Source organism: Ursus maritimus, unplaced genomic scaffold (assembly GCF_017311325.1).
Source record: "Ursus maritimus isolate PB19 unplaced genomic scaffold, ASM1731132v1 scaffold_13, whole genome shotgun sequence".
Taxonomy (NCBI): domain Eukaryota; kingdom Metazoa; phylum Chordata; class Mammalia; order Carnivora; family Ursidae; genus Ursus; species Ursus maritimus.
Window position 1 is genome coordinate 33,820,652 of NW_024423675.1, and position 21,295 is coordinate 33,841,946.

At 41.6% G+C, this 21,295-nt stretch overlaps 1 long non-coding RNA gene across 1 annotated transcript in view; it reads right to left on the bottom strand.

Moving 5' to 3' along the window:
• Positions 1 to 21,295, bottom strand: part of LOC121102276 — a 157,894-nt gene that overhangs the window by 14,331 nt on the left and 122,268 nt on the right. Inside the window, exon 4 of the long non-coding RNA XR_005834349.1 lies at positions 19,171 to 19,248. This is a non-coding gene — a long non-coding RNA (uncharacterized LOC121102276). The remainder of the gene's footprint in view (positions 1 to 19,170; positions 19,249 to 21,295) is intronic.

The window sequence follows — 21,295 nt, forward strand, 5'->3', positions numbered from 1 at the left end:
GTATTGATGTGCATAAATAAATTAGTTAGATATAGCTGGAGAAACCACATACACACACACACACCACCACCACCACCACCACAACCACACCAACAATAGCAAACTATTAACATCTCTCTTGAAAAGTTGCTATTTTTGTACCAGTTAACCACACAACAGGTCACTTGCCCATGTACTATGGATTAGAGAAGGCTCTAGTTCAACTAACAGTCTGAGAATAACCCAGGTTAGCAAAACACTTGGCCCCTTTTCCAGACAAAAGATGAACTTGGAATCATTGCTAATTTCTATTGCGTGCTTCCTACCTGCCAGCTTCGATATCTAGCATCTCATCCTGACCACCAAGCTGTCCAACAAATCTTTACGAAGATGCGGAAACTGAGCCTCAGAGATGATAGGTAACCTCTCCTTAGGATCCCATAAGTAATGAGTGATTGAGCCAGAATTGGCACAGACATTCTGACTGTAAAATCTAGGTTCTTTCCTCTGTACTACACTGCCAGGATAATTTGCATTTGAATCAGATGGGGAGACCAAAGTGTACGCGATCAGTGGGGATCACCTCGTGGCGCAGAGGTTATAGTATTCTGTGTGGCTCTAGCAGAGCCAGAAAAAGTGGAAGGCAGGCACTGGAAAGTAGGCTTGAGAAGGAACAAGAACTTTCCAACAGTCCCACTGTCTGATCATAGCGTCAGCTTCCACACATACCAGTGGGTGCCTCAGCGCTGAGCGTCTTCATGCAGAGGCTTGGCAAATATTCGTCTGAGTCTCTTGCAGTGAAGAGTAAATTCGGTGACTTCTAAGGTCCCTTCCAATTCTGTGCTTCCTCTACTTCAAATGTGTAAGATGTCTTTTTATTTCCTTTGAAAACTCTTTGCTTACTTAGGATAATTACAGTTTTGGTTATACAGACTTAGATAACTGATGATCTGCTTTCTGAACCCATTTGAAGTCCTGTCAATGATCGCAGAACATAATTTAGAAACAGTAGAGCACATAGGCTGAGAGTTTATTCTTGGAGTCAGATCACTGGTCCACTGACTCCAAAACTTACTAGCTGTGTCACTTAAGCTCGCCAGCTTCCATCCTCCTCCATTGTAAAAGGGAGAAACCAAGTCTCTCGTACTGTGTTACTATATCACATGGCATGTTATTTATAAAATTCCTAGCATAGCCCCTGGGACACAGTAAGGGCTCAGTAAGCCTCACCAAAACTTGTTATTTTCTGGTTTTGTTGATTGTAGCCATCTTAATGGCATAAGATGGTATTTCATTGTGGTTTTGATTTGCATTTCCTTAATGATGAGTGATGTTGAGCATCTTTTCATGTGTCTTGTTGGCCATCTGGATGTCTTCTTTGGAGAAATGTCTATTCAAGTCCTTTGTCCATTTTTAATCAGATTGGGGTTTTTGTTGTGGTTGTTGTTGTTTACTTATAGGAATTCTTTATATATCCTAAATTTTAATGTCTTATCAGACCTATGATTTGCACATACTTTCTCCCAATATATGGGTTGCATTTTCACTCTGTGGATTGTGCCCTTTGATCCTCAGAGGTTTCCACTTTGATGTAGTCTGATTTGTCTATTTTTTCTTTTGTTGCCTGTGCTTTTAGTGTCATATTGGTGGGTAAACTGATATTTTCTGCATTGGGCTAATAAGACAAGAATTACTTATCTCTTTCACAGACTGTCACAAAACTTTCCTCTCAAACATTCCCAAGGGAGCTTTGCGGAACTGTGAGTAAATAAACGGAACGAACCCTGTTGCAGGAACACCACCGAGGCTACTAGGCATAAAATTGGAACCCCTTGTTGTTTACTTGGCAGCCTGTGCATGGAATCCAGGGGGCAGTGAGATGCTTGGCCTTTGCTTGAGAAGGGCCTGCAGCTCAGCCCTGTTTGCTGTCACAAGCGGGACAAGCAGCCTGTGTGGAGGGTCATGTGTCAGTGAGTAATCACTAAGAAAAGCAACTCTCTGAAGGGCTGATCAACACGTCAGGGTCAGGATGCATCACACGGACATGTGGATGCCTTTGCGTGTGTGTGTGTGCATTTTAAGTACCTATTAAGAACTGTCAAACATGATCAAGTGTCTTTAATTAAGTGCCTGGGCCAGCCTGTATGCACACATATGCAACTGTTCATTTCTACCCACTTGTAACTTAATAAACATGTTTTATGGCATTTTATGTTATCTTATTTACCTAAGCAAGCAAATAAAATGTTGAAATAATTTTTTTCTTTGGCCCGCTTTAGGGATTCCAGTAAATGTTTTTATATTCATACACACAACACTCTCTCCTACTATTCATGTTGCCAAATTAGAATTCAGAATCTAGACATGGGTGCACACTCACTGAACTGTCAAACGTCTCTAGTGAATTTTGTTTATTCATTGCCAATGCTCTGACTAGCATTTGAAACAACCCATTGTGTCTAGCACTACTTCCCTTAATTTTTAATCCTGTGTATATTTCAAGGGGAATTTAATCCATCTGGTTCTGATTCTTTTACTCTTAACTCATCAAAGTGGTACGTTGTAATTGATGTTTGATGTCCAGAATGCCTTCTGGGTTTTTAGGTCATTATGAAGATTCCCCCCCTGCCTGCCCATCAGCCCCTCCACAGCACTGGTCATAATCAAGAGGTTATACTTTATTTACCTGACATAGTTTCAAATAATCAGAAATGAGTACTTAACCAAAGGTCAAAGCCTTCAGCCCTCTGTAGTCACAATTTTGGAGCGTGATAATGTGTAAGGCCCTGGGTGGCAGGTTGCTGGGGGCTGTGTGTGCTCCTCGGGGCCTGGCTACTCAGGAGGCAAGGCCACGCGCTCGTGCTGTCCCCTGGCTTGGGGTCTGTGTGTGCAGCGGATGTCCCTAGGCGCTGGGAACAGAGTTCTGAAACCTCTTTCATCTAGCACTCACACACATGACACAACACTCCCATGCCCGTGGCGTGCACAGCCATAAACGAGCCCCAAGACAAAGCTTCTCCACCATGCGTGCAGTCTCTTTACGATTCCTTCAAAACAAGCTCTTAACTCAATAAAGGCCTGCTCTATCAGGAAAGTGACATGCTCCATTGCTCATGCACTTCCAAATTCTACCAATAGAACACTTTCTACCATCTTCTCAAGGCTTGGCGTTTCTCTAAGTTTTTCAAAGACGACCACAGAATTTTTTTTCCCACAGAATCTTAAATACTAGAGTTTAAATATCTCTCATGATAAGAAAACTCAGTCTATTGTTTCAAAAAATAGTGCAGCATTTTAGCACTGGAAATGGTCTTTAAAATCATGTAATCTTGAGGGGCACCTGGGTGGCTCAGTCGATTAAGTGACTGGCTCTTGATTTCAGCTCAGGTCGTGATCTCAAGGTCGTGATCTCTGGGTTGTAAGATCAAGCCCTGAGTCAGGCTCCATGCTGGGCGTGGAGCCTGCTTGAGATTCTCATCCCCTCTCCTTCTGCCCCCTCCTTTAAAAAAGAATCATGTAATCTTTAAAATGTCAACTATCCATAAATGTCCATACAGTAACGTGTATGTTATTTCTGTGTTTGTTCTTTTTTTAAATATGTAGTGACATGTGGTCATGGCCTTAGTTGGCTTCTCCATTCATCAGTCACTCAGAAACACTTATGGACCACCTACGTTGTGTTGGGCACTCTGCTGGGCCCTGAGGCTTTCTCTGCAAGAAGCAAGCCTATCCTTGCCAGAGCTACACATGCATTCCCTGCCTACTGAAGGCTAGCAGCTCAGAGGCCTTCTCCACTGTGTCCTGTGAACCAGCTTTATGTGTATGCACATTGGGACAAAGCAGGGGAGAGGTAAAGGGCTGCCTGCACAGTCACAAATGCTTCTTGCTTTCTCTTGAAAATGGCCTCCTACAGGGTACCTGGGTGGCTCATGCGTTTAGGTGTCTGACTCCTGATTCTGGCTCAGATAGTGATCTCAGGGTTGTGAGATCGAGTCCGGCCTCAGGCTCCATGCTAGGTGTGGAGCCTACTTAAGGTTCTCTCCTCCTCTCCCTCTGCCTCTCCTGCACCCGCACACACACACTCCTTCTCAAAAAAAAAAAAAAAAAAAGTCTCCTAATCTTAAAATCCTTTTTCTTTTGCAACATCAAACACTGAAGGGATGAACATTTACATAAAGTCTGGTATTCCAGATATCACAGCATATCATTACAAACCTCTGCATGTTGAAAATTTTACGGGTGCTTTTACCTCTTAATGTGAATGTGGGATTCCTAGAAGTGAGAGGGTGGTAATCCATTACCAGCAACTTCGCCCTTGCAGTATTTACTTTTATCAGTTAATAGGAATAGAAAGCTGCTTCTTTTTGAGCTGACTTTTGCTAGCTTTTCCACCTCCCTAAACAACTGTGTTTTACTATCATACCATAAAGGAAAAGTTTTCAGGCTACTGATTCATATTGCAGTGAGGTCATCTGAATTTTTAGGACTTTGAATAAGAATCAATTATGAAAAGAATGAGCCTAGCTCAAACCAGACAAGCTGAGAGCTTATCTTACAGGGACATAGGCTTGCCAGTGGGTGGAGGAGAGGACCATTGCTGCCTTTTTTCCCTTCTGCACTGGAGTTCAGCAGATGTGGTTAGTCACTGTGCAAGGGAGCGTGTGGAAATGGGAGCATTCATGTTTACATGTGGTCGCCAGATCTAAATCAGCCAGGCAGTCATTTCTCTGGGAGCCCAATGTGGGCACTAAATTTTGCACTCACCCACCAAATGGGTACACATGCCCCTTAATCTGTCTTCCTGCAGGAGGGCTCCCCTGGCACCATCCAGCCTGCACTTGGGGCCAACCTTTCTAGAGCCCCTTCCCATGAGTTACAGCTGGCAGTGTGGGGGCTGAATAGAAAACAGCCTTCAGAAACTCCACTGGAAGGGCTGACCGGAATTCAGCCTAATGTGGAGAATGGCAGGAAAGCTTCTATTATTCTACTTCATTCTATCTGCTGTGAGGCAGCGCGGCGCCTGGAGTCTGAGTGAGCTTAACTCATTTCCCTGGATTTCCGAGTCTCAGCCACAGCACCTACTGAAGCCGAATATCTCACTCCCGAGGCGCACGACACTTCCTGATATAGGATGCACTTGCCTGTCTGCCGGTGACCTTCAACACTAATAAAGGAGTCATAATACGACCTAGACAAGACTTGCAAGCCAGCCGCAATACAAGTGATTGACGGGCGTGCTCTCAGTTATCTGTGTTTGTCCTGGCGCCCTGGCGCGGGGCTCTGCACTCCGGCGGCGGCAGTGGGAGGCGTAGCAACGTAGCACCGCGAGCGCTGTGCGCAGGTGGCGCCTCATGCCCACGTGTGGCCCGAGCAGCTCTGCCACACACCGGAAGCCCGCAGGCACCGGCTTCTATTTGCTCTCTTTCCCCCCTGGCTTCAGAAACAATTCTCGCGTGTCGGTTGTCTCCAGTTCTGGGCTTGGGGTTAGAGGCGCCAATGCTCTTGCTGACGTTTTGCACCGCTGACCGCTTTGGTCGTCTCGGCTTGCCTTCTCTCAAATGTTAGCGAAGTGAGGCGCAGAAAGGTCGCCATTCACAGTCCCAACCTTCTTTTATATTTCTTCTACTATAAGATAAGTGTTTGATCTGATGCATAAGGTGGATCTGTGAGGAAGTGATCTACTCGAATCACAAATCGGGACTGGGGAGATTGCTGGCGTCATCTCCTATGTGCTCTGGTTGTCATGCTTCCGTGTGTTTAAGCTTGAATTCCTCTTCCTTGAGAAAGGCTTTTTATACTTCCCTTATTCCTCTTTCGGTCAACGTCATACACTTACATTCTGAGGGTGAACTTCTATCAAACTGGACAGAGGGGCAGGCTGCCCACCCTTTTGTATTTGGAAAGTGTCCGCTCAATAGTCTACAGGCCAGGAGTTCTTATGAAACCTGCCCTGGAAGTTTCGGTCTGCTATCCTCAAGGACTGATGGCCGATGGTGATCTATCACAGCCATGACCAAGAACTGCCAGCCTATATGACCAAAACCAAATGGAGTCCGAGTCCTCCATCCAGCGTTCAAGGGCCAGACTACAACGACACGGTTATTCTCTGTGATAGCCCCCTCCAGCAGGACAGGGTGGCTCCTGGGTTAGCCTGTCATGAGCCTGTGACTTGCTGAGCCCTCCTTGGACATATTTATAAATTTATCTTCAGTTACTACATCTTGGAGTAATGAGCATTCAATTTTAATATGTACTACGTGTCAGTTTTTCTTTTATTCGTTTTATCATTATCTTTAGCCATTTTGCAATGTACATCTGGATTTGGCAATTTGATGAATAAGTTATTCTAAAAGTTCCCTTCAAGATTTTGCATATTTCTAATGTATTTCCCTTAATACTTACATATCTATACCTATGTTGAAGAATTCCACCACTTCTTTTTAATCTGTTCTATTAGATTCAGATTTAACTAATGCTTTTAAGTTCCCACTATATGCTGGGCACTGTGTTAGATTCTTTGTCATCATCATCATCATCCCTGACATTTATTATGTGCTTACTGCATGCTAGGCATTGTTGAATTACTTGATATAAATTATCTCATTTAACCCTTACAATAATCCTATGAAAAGTTTTCTCTCACCAGGAATAACTTTATGGATTTATATTGTGATCCTTCCTCTACAGATGATAATTCTAAGGTTCAGAAAATTTTAAGCACCTCACTTAAAGCCAAGGACCAAAAACCAAGATTCACATATCCATATATGGAAGACCCACATCCATATAGAGCAGCCCATTGTTGTATTGCATAAATCCATAGAAAACTAGTTTTGGTCCTATCGGATGCCTGCCTCATCTAGCCAGTCCTTAGAGCTGGGTTGTTTCTAATATGTTTTTATGTTCATTTTTTAAACTAAATTTCTGCATTCTTTCTTCTATTGGTCTGTTGTAGATGGATATGGACACGTAGGGAAGTTACCCTGATACAATATGTGAATGCACCATCAATATAGAACAGCAGACCCAACCATCAAGTTCACAACATGGTATAAACATACTTTCTCATCAACCAGAAGGTTACCAATTCCATGTTCTACACAAATAAAAAATATAAAACCATGGTTGGTACTGCTGGAACTTACTTGAATGCATTTGCTGTGTTTAGTTACTCTTATTTTAGTTATGGAAATGTTATAACATATTAGTGATCTTCTATTGAGAGGAAATTCTCCATAAAATAATCTGGAGCTAGAAACTGAAGAGAATTCTTTAAAATTGTTTAAATATGTGCATGTTCAAAGGGCTTCTTCTTTTATTTTCCTTTAAATTCATGCCCATTTCTTTAATCCTTTCTTCCAAAGACTTATTTTCCATCCTTTTAATCACCTTTGAAGACCCTCCAAGTTCTCTGTTTCTCTCACGTTGTGAAGCCCAGAAATGAGCCCAACTTCCCATCATTGAGTAAGACATAGTGGCTAAGGATTCATCCTCTTGTATTCTAAATTCCCCTTATTGGGCTCAACGAATCACCATACATGTTGTCTCTTTACCACAAAAATAATTTCCAGATTTTTTTTGAACACGTAGGTTAAAATTTACAAGTGCATGGTCTGGTTTTCTTTTTGAGTTAGACCATTTTGCCTTTCCCGCTTAATCTCAAACCAAAGTTGGTTTTGTTTTTGCCTGCCGCTCAGTTCAGAGGCATCTACATACTTTGTGCTTCCTCTGTTCCCTTAGTCCAGACTTTCACTTTAAACATGATCTCTGAATCATAACCTGCGGAATAAATATTTCCCCAGGATAACACAGTGACCAGTAATAGTGATTGTTGTAGCCCAGTCCCCAAATGTAGTTGGTGCGAATTTTCGCATGGAAGTAACATTGTCTGCAAAACGCTATGCCACCTATTTTTAAATCAGCAAGCTCCTAACAAATTTGCAGATGTTTGCTCCAAACATCATTTGCAGATGAGAAAGCTGGGCTTGATGATTGCTTCAATCACACAACCAACCCCGCCTCATTCTGCTCTGTCTAGAGGGAAGAAGGCAGAGACTATAAACACACAATCCCCACAGCTCCTAAGTGCAAAGAAGAGAAAGGGAGGGGCTCTTGGCTTCCTGCTGGGCAGCACACTATTGCAGTATCAGGGACCCTCATCCTTGAGTCCTCAAGAGCTTGCCTTCTTAAGACAGAGTTTAGTCTTGTTTATCTTTTAAAAAAATATATGCATCAGGTAGAAACCCTAAGGTATCTTGTAAACATGTCACTGAAATATTTCCTGGTGATTTCTAGCAGCTATTTGTCCCCAGATATATTTTTTCACTAGCATTTCAATGGATATTAATTGAAATGCTAAGCTACATTTTTAGCTATTCTTGCATGTATTGATAATTAATAAATCAATTTCTACTTTTGACTTCATAAATCTATGTGAAATATTTGTATGTTTCTAGTCTTAGTTATATGAATTACAGAGATGAGAGACTATTAAGCCATGATGAAGTACAATTATTTCACTTTTGACCATAAAGATCATTCCAAGGATAAATAGAGATTTCTTATAGGCTATTATCATGTATACCTATGAAATAAAAACCTTATTTACTTTCAAATATGTTGCTAAAGCCAAAATTGGATCTGTCTTTGTAGTTTTTGTAAATGTTTGATTTTTGTGGCATTTGTTTCAGACGGTGGTTCATGAAAAGGGTCAATTTTTTTCCAGGTAGACAGGGGCTTGATTACATTTTATTTTCCCCAAAGCTTAATAATCTCAGCAATAGGAATTCTACAATTTTCTAGCAAAATCTAAGATGTCTGACCTAAAAGAAGCTTCAGTGATTATCTATATCAGCATTACTCAGAAGCCAGGGGTTCCTCAAACACACCTGAGGACAGGGGCAAGAAAAAAAGTCAAGGCTAGGCTGAGATGGGGGAGGGTGGGGCTAGCTCTGCGCTCAACTGAGCGGCTCCACTTCTATCTGGTTTACACACTGGACTTCTGTGTCAGATTTCATTTGAAGAAAGATCCATGTGCTACCAGGAATATGAAAAATATTGCTAATAATAAAAAAGATGTGAAATCCAATGGTCAAATACCTAAATTTTATAAGTAGGGAAACAGGTTCAGAGAGAAGAAATGATTTGCTCAAAGTAACACAGCCAATAAAAAAAAAATGGCTACATTAATGATTCATAAAGCTTAAAAGGCTATGTTCAATTTAATAGACATTTATAAAGGCCAACAAAACATAAGGCATTCTGCTAGGCTTCCAGGGAGGTTAAAACACACACACACACACACACACACACACACACACACACACACACACATAGCCTGAGGTGGAAACCTCATAAAAAAATGCTAAAACAAAAAACACTGAAGATCATCCAATCTAACGTACTTGTTTTAGAGTTTGGCAGTCTTCTTAAAACCACATTTCAAGTAAATGGCAGAATCAGGACACTAATCTGACTCTTTTTACCTCAGTTATAATACATTTTCCTCTACACCAGAATGCCCCAAATTTGGTTCATGAGCACCTACACTCTCGGGAGAGATTCCGCTTGAAAAATCCAACTGAACATTTGCATTTTAAAGGTTTTGAGAAATCTTATAGTAAAAAAAAATGTGCTGGGATGACAGCTCCAGAAAGTATTACCACAGAATACTATTCACATCATACATGTTTACATCCCGGATAACACGACTGGAGAAATTCTGCCCTATACCTCCCCTCCCCTAGACTTTACTAGATTTGAAACTGAACTGTAGTAGAATTTTTTTTAAAAAACCCACATTTCCATGGTTTACATAAAAATGGAGCTTGAGAAAATGTGATCTCAGTGATGCATCAGATCAAATGGACTCTTCATACACACATATTGTGTTTGCGTGTTACAGAAGATATTATACTCATATGTCCAAATAAGTGTGAATTCCGTGTAATATACAGAGTGTTAACAATGTATTGTTTTAGTTTTACTCTCAGTTCACATTTGTTCATATTCATCATGAGAAACTCAATGTATATTTATTTTCTTCCTAAATATAACATATGCATATCATTCATTGGAAATGTTGAAGTAATTTTAGTAATACAAGGATTTGTGAGTACATTCTCACCCTATTTTCAGAGATAAAATGACTTTTCTGGGAAATGAGAATCAACTTGATTTTCTTATAAAACACATATATCTTCGTGCATTTTGTTTTGGTCAGAATGATAAAAGTAAAAAGGAATAAATAGCAAAATTTGCCCAAAAATTACCACATAAGGTGCACCAAACCAAAACCATACTGTAAATCTTGGAAAAAACCTGTTCTTGTAAGATTTACAGACCAATTTTTCAAGATCAAAAGTGTTTATATATGCTCACAAAATCTTGGATCTTTTCCCAGACTAAAGCTCTAACACTTCTGACGTTGGCCCATCACTAATATTTACAATATTTTTGACATTTCATGGGATGGACTCAGGGGTCTTTGTGGTAGGCGGGCTTCTTACTACAATGGAGTGCCAGGACAATTTGCTGTGTGTGACGGGCAGTCGGATGGCACTGGTCTTTTGCATCAGGAAGGAAATGATTTGTAGGCACCATGAGCTCGTCGTACTTTGTCAGCTTTGTTAGTAGAGAAACATCGTTGGGGACCCATTAGTACATAGAGGGCCACTCCTTTCAAAATGACTTGCGTCCTGTGTTGAGGTGATATTCTTTCCTGTAGTATAACCTTCCCTTATAGAAAACTTTAAGAAACGGGCTCTCAAGTATGCTGATTCTCTTCATCCTTTATAATAAGGCCCAGCAGGGTGCCTTACACTTAGTAGGCCTTTATAATAAGAATTTTGAACAAATTCCTGCATTTACCAAGTTGGAACATGTGAGACAAAGTAAATCCTGAGTTCTCTGGTAACATACCTCTAACGATCCATTTACGCACTGTGATTTACTTTTGTTTTCCAAAGTCTGGTCATTATGCTTCTAAAGGTTGCATATTTATGGTACTTTTATTGCCAACAGCAGTAATAAGATAAAGCCATAGGTTCTCTTTTACCCACCAAATCAGGATTCTCCTCCCAAATCATCATTGTTAGTTGCCCCCTTTAAGAGATCTGTTTCCCTGGATTGTGAGGGATTGAACCTGCAATATTTGTGCTCAAAGTTCTCCAATCTCAGAAGTTTTTGTGTGTGACCAGGTGTAGGAAACTCTGTTAGGTATAGCAGAGAGGAATGAGATATGGATCCTGCTCTCAGAGAGCTTCGGTCTCATCGTAGAATCAAGACAAAGACAAATACAGGCAGAAGCATTTATCAATGACCAGTTGGCAGTCTCTGAAAGCACTATGGTTGGACTAGAGGTCTGGATGCTCACACTGACCAAAAAAAAGAGGATGGATAATCATGTGCTTCCATCCACTGTTTACAAACAACAGGGAGAACAAACAAGAAGACTACCCTCAGTCAGTCGAGGCTCAGCACCCGTCCCCCTGCTATTTCCAATTCTGGCCTGTCATCCTTCCTGAGGTATGTGTCTTTGTCCTCCGTCACCCTCAGCGGTGTCCAAGGCTTTACCCATTTCTTCCCTTATCCCAGCTTCGCCTGACTCTTTACAGAAGCTTGGGCTTTCACTTCCCAGAGTTCCGCAGCAGCATTCCAGAAAGCCCAGTGTACTAGGAGAATAGAAGTGAGTGCACCCATGACCCTAACCCCGCTGGGGTTCTCGTCCCCCAGTTGATCTCCACGACTATTGCAGTCCTGTGACGTGGGCTGAGGCTATCGGCAAGGCAGCCCCCTGGCAACCTGGGGACAGCTCTCAGCAGTGAAACACTGAAGCTGGTAACCGAGAGCTACTCGTCTGGGAGCCCAGCCCTTGCAGAGTATGTTCTGTGAGGCATGGCTGCCAGCTGAAGGGAATAATTACAAGGGGCTGCCTAACTGCCATGACAATAGAAACTTAACCCAAGTGTTTTCAGGTAACTGCCAGCCCTGGGCCTGGCTGCCTTCCATGGGCCCCACAGCACACGGCACTGTGCGAAGTGGATGTTTCACAGCAAGTTACGGCAACGCAGCTGTTTGCACTAGAACTTAACCCAGGTATGCCAGACAGCTGTGCCAAAGCATGCCTTCCTGTTTCATTAATTCAACAACAGCACATATAAAAAAACCATTTGACCATGACCGCTGGTTTCAGGTGCTTGTCGAGAGCTGGTTATTTAATTCAATTTAATAAAATGTTTCTGAGTACAAACTATGTGTTTGATACCTGGAAATAAAGAAGGTACAGGCCATGACTCAAAGGCAGGGACATCACCCCAACCCTTAGGCAACATCTAGTCTGGACACACACACACACACACACACGCACCCCAAAGTTATAATTCAATGATAGGTGCAAAATTAGAAATAAATACGAACAAAATGGTGATACAGAAAAGAGAATGGTTATTTCTGACTAGGGTAGTCAGGTATGGCTTCTCAAAGGTGATGCTATTTGAACTGGACTTTGTAGGATAAATAGAAATTCTCTAGGCAGATAAGGCAGGGAGAAAAGGCCTAACAGAGGAAACATCATCCGCTAAAGTGTGAAAATGTGACAAATGAATAGATTACATTTATGGAGGGTAAATCTTGAGCAGATGAGTTTGGGTCAGCAGTTCCCGCTTATAGAGCCTTGGGTGCCAAGCTTGGAATGGCTACCCATGCAGCGTTCCCGGGGAGCCGGTAAACAGTGTCATACAGGGTGTGACATGATCGGGTTTGTTTTCTAAAATCTCACTCTAGCAGCCCCTTCAAGGAGGAGACTCGAGGAAGCTGAGAGACTATTGCAATAGTCCAGACAAGGGGAAGAGAGGGCCTAGTCTGAGGAAGGAACCATTCTGCTTGCTGGGCTCGTAGAAATTGCAATGTTTCACCCATTCCTTCTGCAGCTAGACTTTTAGGTTTTGGTGTACATGATTTGTAGGTGAGTAAAGAGAACGATTATGTTCTCAGAAAGAGGTGTTAATGGAAGAATACAAAATGATAGAATTATAGGACATTACAACTGAAAAATATCCTGAGATCTATTCCAACTCCCTCATTTTACCTATAAGTTAGTTGGCTACTTAATAGCAAATTTGAGGCTGGCAGCCAGGTCCCTAGCCAGTGAGACACTGGCTTGTTTTATAGGATACTATTACGGGTTGAACTGTATCCACAAAAAAGTCATGTTTAAGTCCTAACCTCTAGTACCCATGAATGTGACCTTATTTAGAAATAGAGTCCCTATAGATATAATCAAGATGAGGTCATCAGAGTGGGCCTAATCCAATATGATGGGTGTCCTTACAAGAAGTAGGAGGTAGATGTGTGAAGACATAGAGATGCAGGGAGAATGCCATGTGAACATGAAAACCGAGATTGAAGTTATTTGACTGCAGGCCAACAAAGGCCAAAGACTGATGGCTACCACTGCAAGTTAGGAATGAGCCAGGAAGATTCTACCCAGAATCTCGGAGGGAACATGACCCTGCCAGCACTTTGATTTCAGACCTTAGCCTTAACAATTATGAAAGAATAAATTCCTGTTGCTTTAAGCTGCCTGTTTGTAGTACTTTGTATAGCAGTGCTAGGAAACTAATGCAGTTCTTGTTCAAGTTTAAATGTTTTGTGTATGTACATCTCTGTATGTGGAAAAGCCCTCTCTGAAATAGCTTCAAAGAAGTGGGCTAATGCAGAACTACACTTAAAAAAATAATAAAACTCTCTAAGCATTATGCCCTGGAAATCGATTTGGTTCAATGGTAAATCTCATTTTCATAGAATCTTAGCGACTAAAATTTAAGTACACCTTACAAAGCATTTTCATCCACTATCTCACTTAATCTTCACATAAGTTCTGAGAGGTAGGAACAGTGAGAAATGTGATTGATTGTCCCAAAGTTACCAAGTGATGGAGCCGAAATCAAATAATAACATCTCCAGCCCCAAATCCTATGCTCTTGCTTGCATTCCACTCCATTAGTGACTTTAACAGCTCCTCTCCAGTGAGAACCGATGTAGGAAAGATGCTGGGGTTTGAAGTCAAGAAAGAATTCTTGAGACGTCGTTGGTGCAAAAAGGTGGTTTTATTAAAGCACGGGGACAGGACCCGTGGGCGGAAAGAGCTGCACAGGGGTCATGAGGAGTGGCCCATTATATACTTTCAAGTTGGGAGGGGGTAGAGGTAGCATAAGTCTCCCAGGTATTTTGGAAGCAAGGTTTCCAGGACCGTGAGGGGGCTAGCTACTGTTGGGAAAAGGTCATTTACTACTGTTGAGTAAAAACTCAGTTATGAGACCATTCAGATGGATATTGGTGGGCCATATGCTTGGAGGATGATTGCCAACATTCTTGGAGGGTAGAGATAAAGGAAGTTTCCAAAAGAATTTTTATATGTTAAAGTAGACCTACAGGATTTGGGGGGGTTGGGATAATGTTAAGCTATGATTGCCTTTTGCCCTTAGCAAAGTATTAACCTCGAGGCAGCTGAGTTCCTAGAGGAATGTCACTCTGCCTGTTTCAAGGACTTGCCAATGGGCTGTAAGTAGTAAGGAAATTTAGTAATTTCTCTTCTGCCTTTGTTTCCCACATCAAGAATGATTCAGGATAAGCTGGGGCTATGGAGAAGGAAGATGTGTGCACCAAGACTGCTTGCATAGGTACTCAAGAAGCGTGCACTTGAGATACTAGTGCAAGTGCCAGCAAGCCGCTCTATTTCCAGGAAGGAAATGCTAGTGATATAATGTAATGATGTAAATAGTCTAACTTCATCCCAACAGACATTTATATTCCGAGTGTTTGGGAGTAGAAAAAAAAGCCTAGAAGATGACATGGTATCGCATCTCCTCCCTGGCTGTATCCTGAGTCCCAAGAAATAAGCTTTCCTTATAAAGAGGACACTTAGAGCCTTGAAAACCAGAACCAATTCAGCATCTCTTAGACAAACTAGGTCTACTCTTGTCTCAAGCATCATCCTATAATTCTCTGTCTCAATTCTCATTGTGAGATTTTTTATGGTTGGCAAGAAAAATCATGTCTTGGGCAATTGACACAGTTCAGGTCTTGATTTGGAGTTTTTGTTTACTTACTTGTTTTTGAGACACTGGACACCTTGTGTAGATATTTGCAGGGAGACAAATAATTGACCAACAATTAAACTTCTGGAAAATGGATGTGATGTATGGACCCCAAGATGCCATGTATCAGAAATTGGCAAAGAGTATTAGGTCAATTACAGCCATCATGCATCTGGCCTCATGTGGAAGGAGAGGGGGAGGAGGAAGAGGAAGGAAGCCTCTTCACTTTTATAGGTCAATAAAGGACAACAGTTTTCTAATAGCAATCCTGTGGCTCTTTATTTAAGTAGCAGGAAAGTGACATCTGTCTCAGCCAGGAGGAAACTTTTGCATAGCACCCACGAAGTATGGCATTCTAAGAACTCACAATGCTCAGGGTCATTCTCTACTTGTTTTATGTCCTAAAAGTACTAAAAAGTCAAGAATAGTGACTCAAAAGTAAACCTCGGCCTTTCATCTTTCTGATTGGGCTGAAGGCAAGTTCATGACCAACCCCCATCCAGACCATAAACATATGTAATGCTTGGTCTCAGGTCAGATACCAGAAACACAGCCAGTAATGTCAGTCTCCACATCTGAGTTAAAGTCCTTCTCCACTGACTCTGGGTGTGTGGAGGTGTTCAGTGTGCAATCTATAAACAGCTTGAGTTATAGCATTGAATGGACTTCCACATGCTCACACAGCCTCACATAGCCCCTTCATCCACTCACACTCTTAACAAAAGTCAGACCAATTATGTGACCCTATAATCCAGAGGAACATCCTAATTCTTCAGTTATACTGGAATGCCATGCATCCTTCATTATTTTAAATAAAGAAGTCACAAGCTGCATATTGGAGGTCTTTTTTTTCTTTGTAACAGAATTTTCATTTTAGTATTTATAATAGGACTTGAATTTCCCTATAGCTTTTAAAGTAAAAATTGCTGTTCCCCATCCAATATCCCCACATGCTTGCAAATGTTTATACAGATTTTATCCAAAAGTTCCAAAGAAGATTGAGAAGAGTTTCCTATGGATAATTGAGATTCAACAGCTAAACCCAACAGGTTTTACGTGGAAAGGTTTTTGTGGCTTCAAGAGTTAAAATACCAGGACCCCCACCTCCACCTCTTTCCATCTGTCCCCACTTTACAGATGAGAAACTCAGAGCCCCTAACCAACCTCAGGGCTGTGAGGAGCTGTCCTGGAACGCCTGCCCACAGCTGACCCAGCCGCACCACACACAGCTTTGGAGTTTTCGCCCTGTGAGTTGCTTTGCCCAGATTTCCAGGAGAAGGGCAAGCCTGCCTGCCTCCCCGCGCTGCCCCAGAGCCATGAGTGACCTCCCAGAAGCATAAAGCAACTTGGCAGGGCAGTTGCTGTGAGGTCCAGGACTCCCCCAGCACTGAAGCGGTTAACTTGTAGGAAGACCCAGAGAAAGAAAAACAGACTAAGAACTGCCTTGTGGGGAGGAGGGCTAGAAAACGAGGCTGTTGCTGTTGTTTTCATTGTGTGCACTCTAATCAGGGAGGGTAAGAACAATGATGCATGTAATGCTGATTTTGGAACGTGTCCATGCAGCTTTTCCCAGGCTAGACAGCCTTGGGAACCCGTGATAGAGTGGCACACCAGGGGCACAGCCTCAATCACCGAGCCCAGGGCAGGGCAGCCTTTTCTGTGGATAAAATATGTGAGGGATGACAAGAATCTTCCCAGCATGGGAAGTGGCAGGAATGACCAAAAAAAAAAAAAAAAAAAAAAAAAAAAAAAAAAAAGCCACAGGGGAAACCTGTGAAGGTTTTGCGTCTCGAAGCCAGGCCAGGCCACAGGGATGTGATAATCCAAAGATAGGAGACTTCTCCTTCTGCCCACCCCATTCCATTTTTCTTTTTTGTTTGTTTGTTTCCTTTTTTGCATTCAACTTGCCCTCCCTTTCTTCCCGACTCCCCTCCCCCCAACTCCCTCCACCACACTTTGAAGCCTAGATGAAAGCCCTGTGTTGTGGCTGCTGGCACCAAGCTAGCTAGCGCAGGGGGACGGCTGAAGTGTGCTTTAGTTTAAGATGCTGTACTTTTCTCCTAAGGAAAAGGGGGAAAATCAGCTTGAAACAATACATTGCATTTTGCTGGAGAGCATACTGTATGTATCTAGGACTCCAACATGGTCCTAATTTTTCAAAGCTTTTGTCTTCAAGGATAAGGGAATAGCTGAAATGGGGCATTCTCCCTCACAGTGAATGCATATAACTGCAAGGGCTTTGGAGTGGTATTGTTTAATAAAATAAAACAAGAAAGAGGCAAAAATCAGGCACATGACCTTTTTGGTATTGACACAACTGCACATAGTAACTTTCTCGAGTGTTGACGAAACAGCTCCTTTATGTTGAAAGAGCACATTCAAACTAAACTGTATGAAATAATTTTGAAGACATGACATCCATATATTTACTTAGTTATTAGCTTACCAGATTTAGCAAATAAAGATTCAGGACACCCAGTTAAATCTGAATTTCAGCTAAACAATGATAAATTTTTAGTATAAATATATGCCATGCAGTTTTCGGGATTAAATTTATGCTAAGAAATTACTTGCTGAAATTGGAATTTAACTAGGTGTTCTATATTATCTCTGACAACTGTACTCATCACGACAGTTTTTAAATCAACTCAGCCTCTTAAAATAATGTTAAAATGTTTTTTAAGAGCCCTGTTACAACATGAATTTATTTGAGATTCACGAATTTGAACATAGGAGTATTCAAAATATTGTTGTCACTACAACACAGACTGCCTATAGGAAAGCCTCTCCATGCCCCTGCCCACCCATCCCCTAAATACACGCACATACACACAGCACCCCTCTCCCCAACTCTCACCAGACCCCCCCCCACATACCCCATAGGGGTTTTAAAAGGATTTTATGTATGTATTTTTCCATCAAAGGAAGGATTGACTAATATGTCACTTAGAGCAATAGGTCAGTATTTATAATCAACTCCTAGCATGGAAAGTGCATATAGCTCCCACTTGACCATTACTTAAAACTGCAGCTGCTTTGTCAAATAGCAATAGCTCATGAGATCTAAATGAGGCATAATTATTTTTGGTTAAAAATTTTTCCTCAATTTATCTACTTAATGCCCTGAAACGTGGTTTTATTATTTTATGTTTACTTAAAAAAAAAAAAAACACCCATGTGCTCATAGACATAAAATCAACCCAAAGGAACTACTTGGAAAGCTCCACTGACCTGTCCTGTACACTACGTCTGCAAACACCTCATGTCCACTCTTGTTCATGTGATCTCGTGTTCACTTGAACTTGGACAAAGTTGAAGGCCTGGTATTTTTGCCTCTCAGAGCTGCTATCTCTGAACACGACCTGTGAGGTTGGTGAGCTTCCAATACATCGGGACTGAAGAGGGGGCTAAAGAAAGATTAAGAATGTGTGGAAGACAGTGCTGGAGGAGAAGATTCAGGATGGTTAGAAGTCTCCATGTATGTGAAATTTAAATTGTGCATTTAGGGGCGTCTAGGTGGCTCAGTCGATTGAGTGGCTGACTCTTGATTCTTGATTTTGGCTCAGGGCGTGATCTCAGGGTTCTGGGATCAAGCCCTGGCCCGCCACCCGGGCTCTGTGCTCAGTGGGGAGTCTGCTTGACGATTCTCTTTCTCCCTCTCTCTCTACCTTCCCCCCTCCCCCCTTGCACACATGCGCACTCTCTCTCTCAAATAAATAAACCTTTAAAAATAAATAAATAAATACATAAATCGTGCATTTAAAACTATTGCCTTTAAAGTGAATGTTGAAATTTGCATTTAAAAACCTGTGGCTGGAAGATTGTAGAGTGTCACCTAGAGGTTCACACATCTTTTGATAACCATTTTCTTCCCTACCAAAACTATTTTTTTGATTAGGCAAAAGATTACTTTGTTAGAAAAGTGTTTCCTTTTCGTCAGCTTTTTCAGTGCAAGTTCACTTCTGCTTCCTCTTACATCAGCACCAGAAAACGAATTATTAGAAAATCTCTTGAACACCAGTCCACTTTTCAAGAGAACTAATAAGACGTCAATTTGAGGAGATACTTGAACCTACATAACTTTCACACAAACCTCAATAGTGCTCATGATCTTTCATCATCCAATTTTCCAAACATAGTCAAGGCGATCTCTTTGAGTTCAAAAATGACTCTGTAAGAAGAATGGAAAAAAAAAAATACAGTTACTCGCCTCCTTACCCCACTATCCATCAGTCAGCTGTGCTCATTCCCACCTCCACCCCTCTGCTTATATAGAACGATAACACGTTTACCAAATAAATCCATGTAAATGTTTAGCTGGTGAAGTAGCATGATGACTAAAGAGTCTGGAGAACTTGATCTAATTTCAGCTCTGATACTAATAACTCTATAAACTTGGACAAGTCTGTTCTCCACTCCCAGCCAAAAGACTGAGAAATAACAAGACACTAAATTTCTTCAAAGAACAAGAATGTAAAACCAGATACTCAAAAATGTCTCTCTCTTTTTTTTTTAAAGATTTATTTATTTTTTAGAGAGAGAGAGGACGAGCAGAGGGAGGGGCAGAAGGAAAGGGAGAGAGAGAATCCCAAGCAGACTCCCTACTGAGTGCAGAGCCCAATGCAGGGCTCAATCTCACAACCCTGAGATCATGACCGGAGCTAAAACCAAAAGTCAGAGGCTTAACCAACTGAGCCACCTACGTGCCCCTCAAAAATGTCTTCGTATTCTGAAATTCTGATTCTACATAAATTTCCATTAATAAAGCCTACTCTCTCCTCTATGTATCAGAAGTCAGTGAACATGCCAGTTAGTTGCACTTAATTAAACATATTCTTATGGACTTAGTTTAACATTTTTTTTTTATGATAAGGGCTTATTTTTGGAAAACCTACACCCAAACAGGATACACTTTTGAACAGAATCACAAAGAAGCACATGTAGAGGACTGAAATTGTCAACTCTTACATCTATAAATACTCCACTTTGGGAGGGAAATTAGAATTTGTTAATATTGTATTTTGGCCACTGAATTTTCAAATAAGGATAACGCATGCATATAAATGAGTACCTATTTGTTCAGATGATGTGCCCATTTGTGGGCATGAAAATTTGAGGATTTTAGCTGCATTGGAGTACAGGCAGACATCCAGAGAAACCAACTTTTTAAGAGAGCAAATGACACTCTCATTGCTTTCAGGAGACTAACCAAATATAAAAGGACTTGGATCAATTATAGGATTGATATGGCAGATGCTGTTCTTTTAGGAAAAAATGCAAAATATGGAGACTGGGAACCAGGAACCAATCAAGGGAATATCTGAAAAATGAAACAGACATCCAGTTTGCTGATCAGAACCAGGACCCAAAGATTATTGTGAAGAAATCATTGAAATCATCCTTCGGGTCTAGGGAGAATAAAATTGACAACCTGGATAAAGGGATAGAGGAAGAAACTGCATAACAAAAGCATTCTGAGGGAACTGTTAGGACCTGATGGCCTTCCTTGAGACTAGAAGCCTCCAGGGTCAGCTTGCATCTCCCTGCAGCCCTGTGGCAAATGGAATCAGCCAGGTTCCTGCCGGCTCTTCCCCAAATGCCGACTTCAGCTCTCTGGAGGCAGAGTGACATCCACATAGGAATTTACTGCTTCCTCTGTTCCTGTAGATCTGCTCCTTTCCTGACATATCGTTCCAAAGGCCTTTTATTTCTTTCTTTCTTTTTTTTTTTTTTAAGATTTTATTTGTCAGAGAGAGAAAACAAGCAGGGGGAGTGGCAGACAGAGGGAGAGAGAGAGAAGCAGGCTCCCCACCGAGCAAGGAAAGGGATGCTAGATTCAATCCCAGGACCCTGGGATCATGACCTGAGCCGAAGTCAGATGCTTAACTGCCTGAGCCACCCAGGCGTCCTTCCAAAGGCCTTTTATAATAAGATCACTTAAAACATCACATACCAAGTTATGATGCATGACTTCACCACTGCCAGAACTTCATTGGGATTAAAGCTTTTACCTATTTATGTGTTTTATCTAAATACATGTTTGGGGAAGAAAACCCAAGTTTTTATATAGCACATGCAGTTTATTTTATGCTTCTTTTGTTATTTTGTTCATTATTTTAAGAATTAATCATGTCCTTGAGGCCCCCGTCTGGCTCAGTTGGTGGAGTGTGTGACTCCTCATCTTGGGGTTGTGAGTTCACGCCCTGCACTGGGTGTGG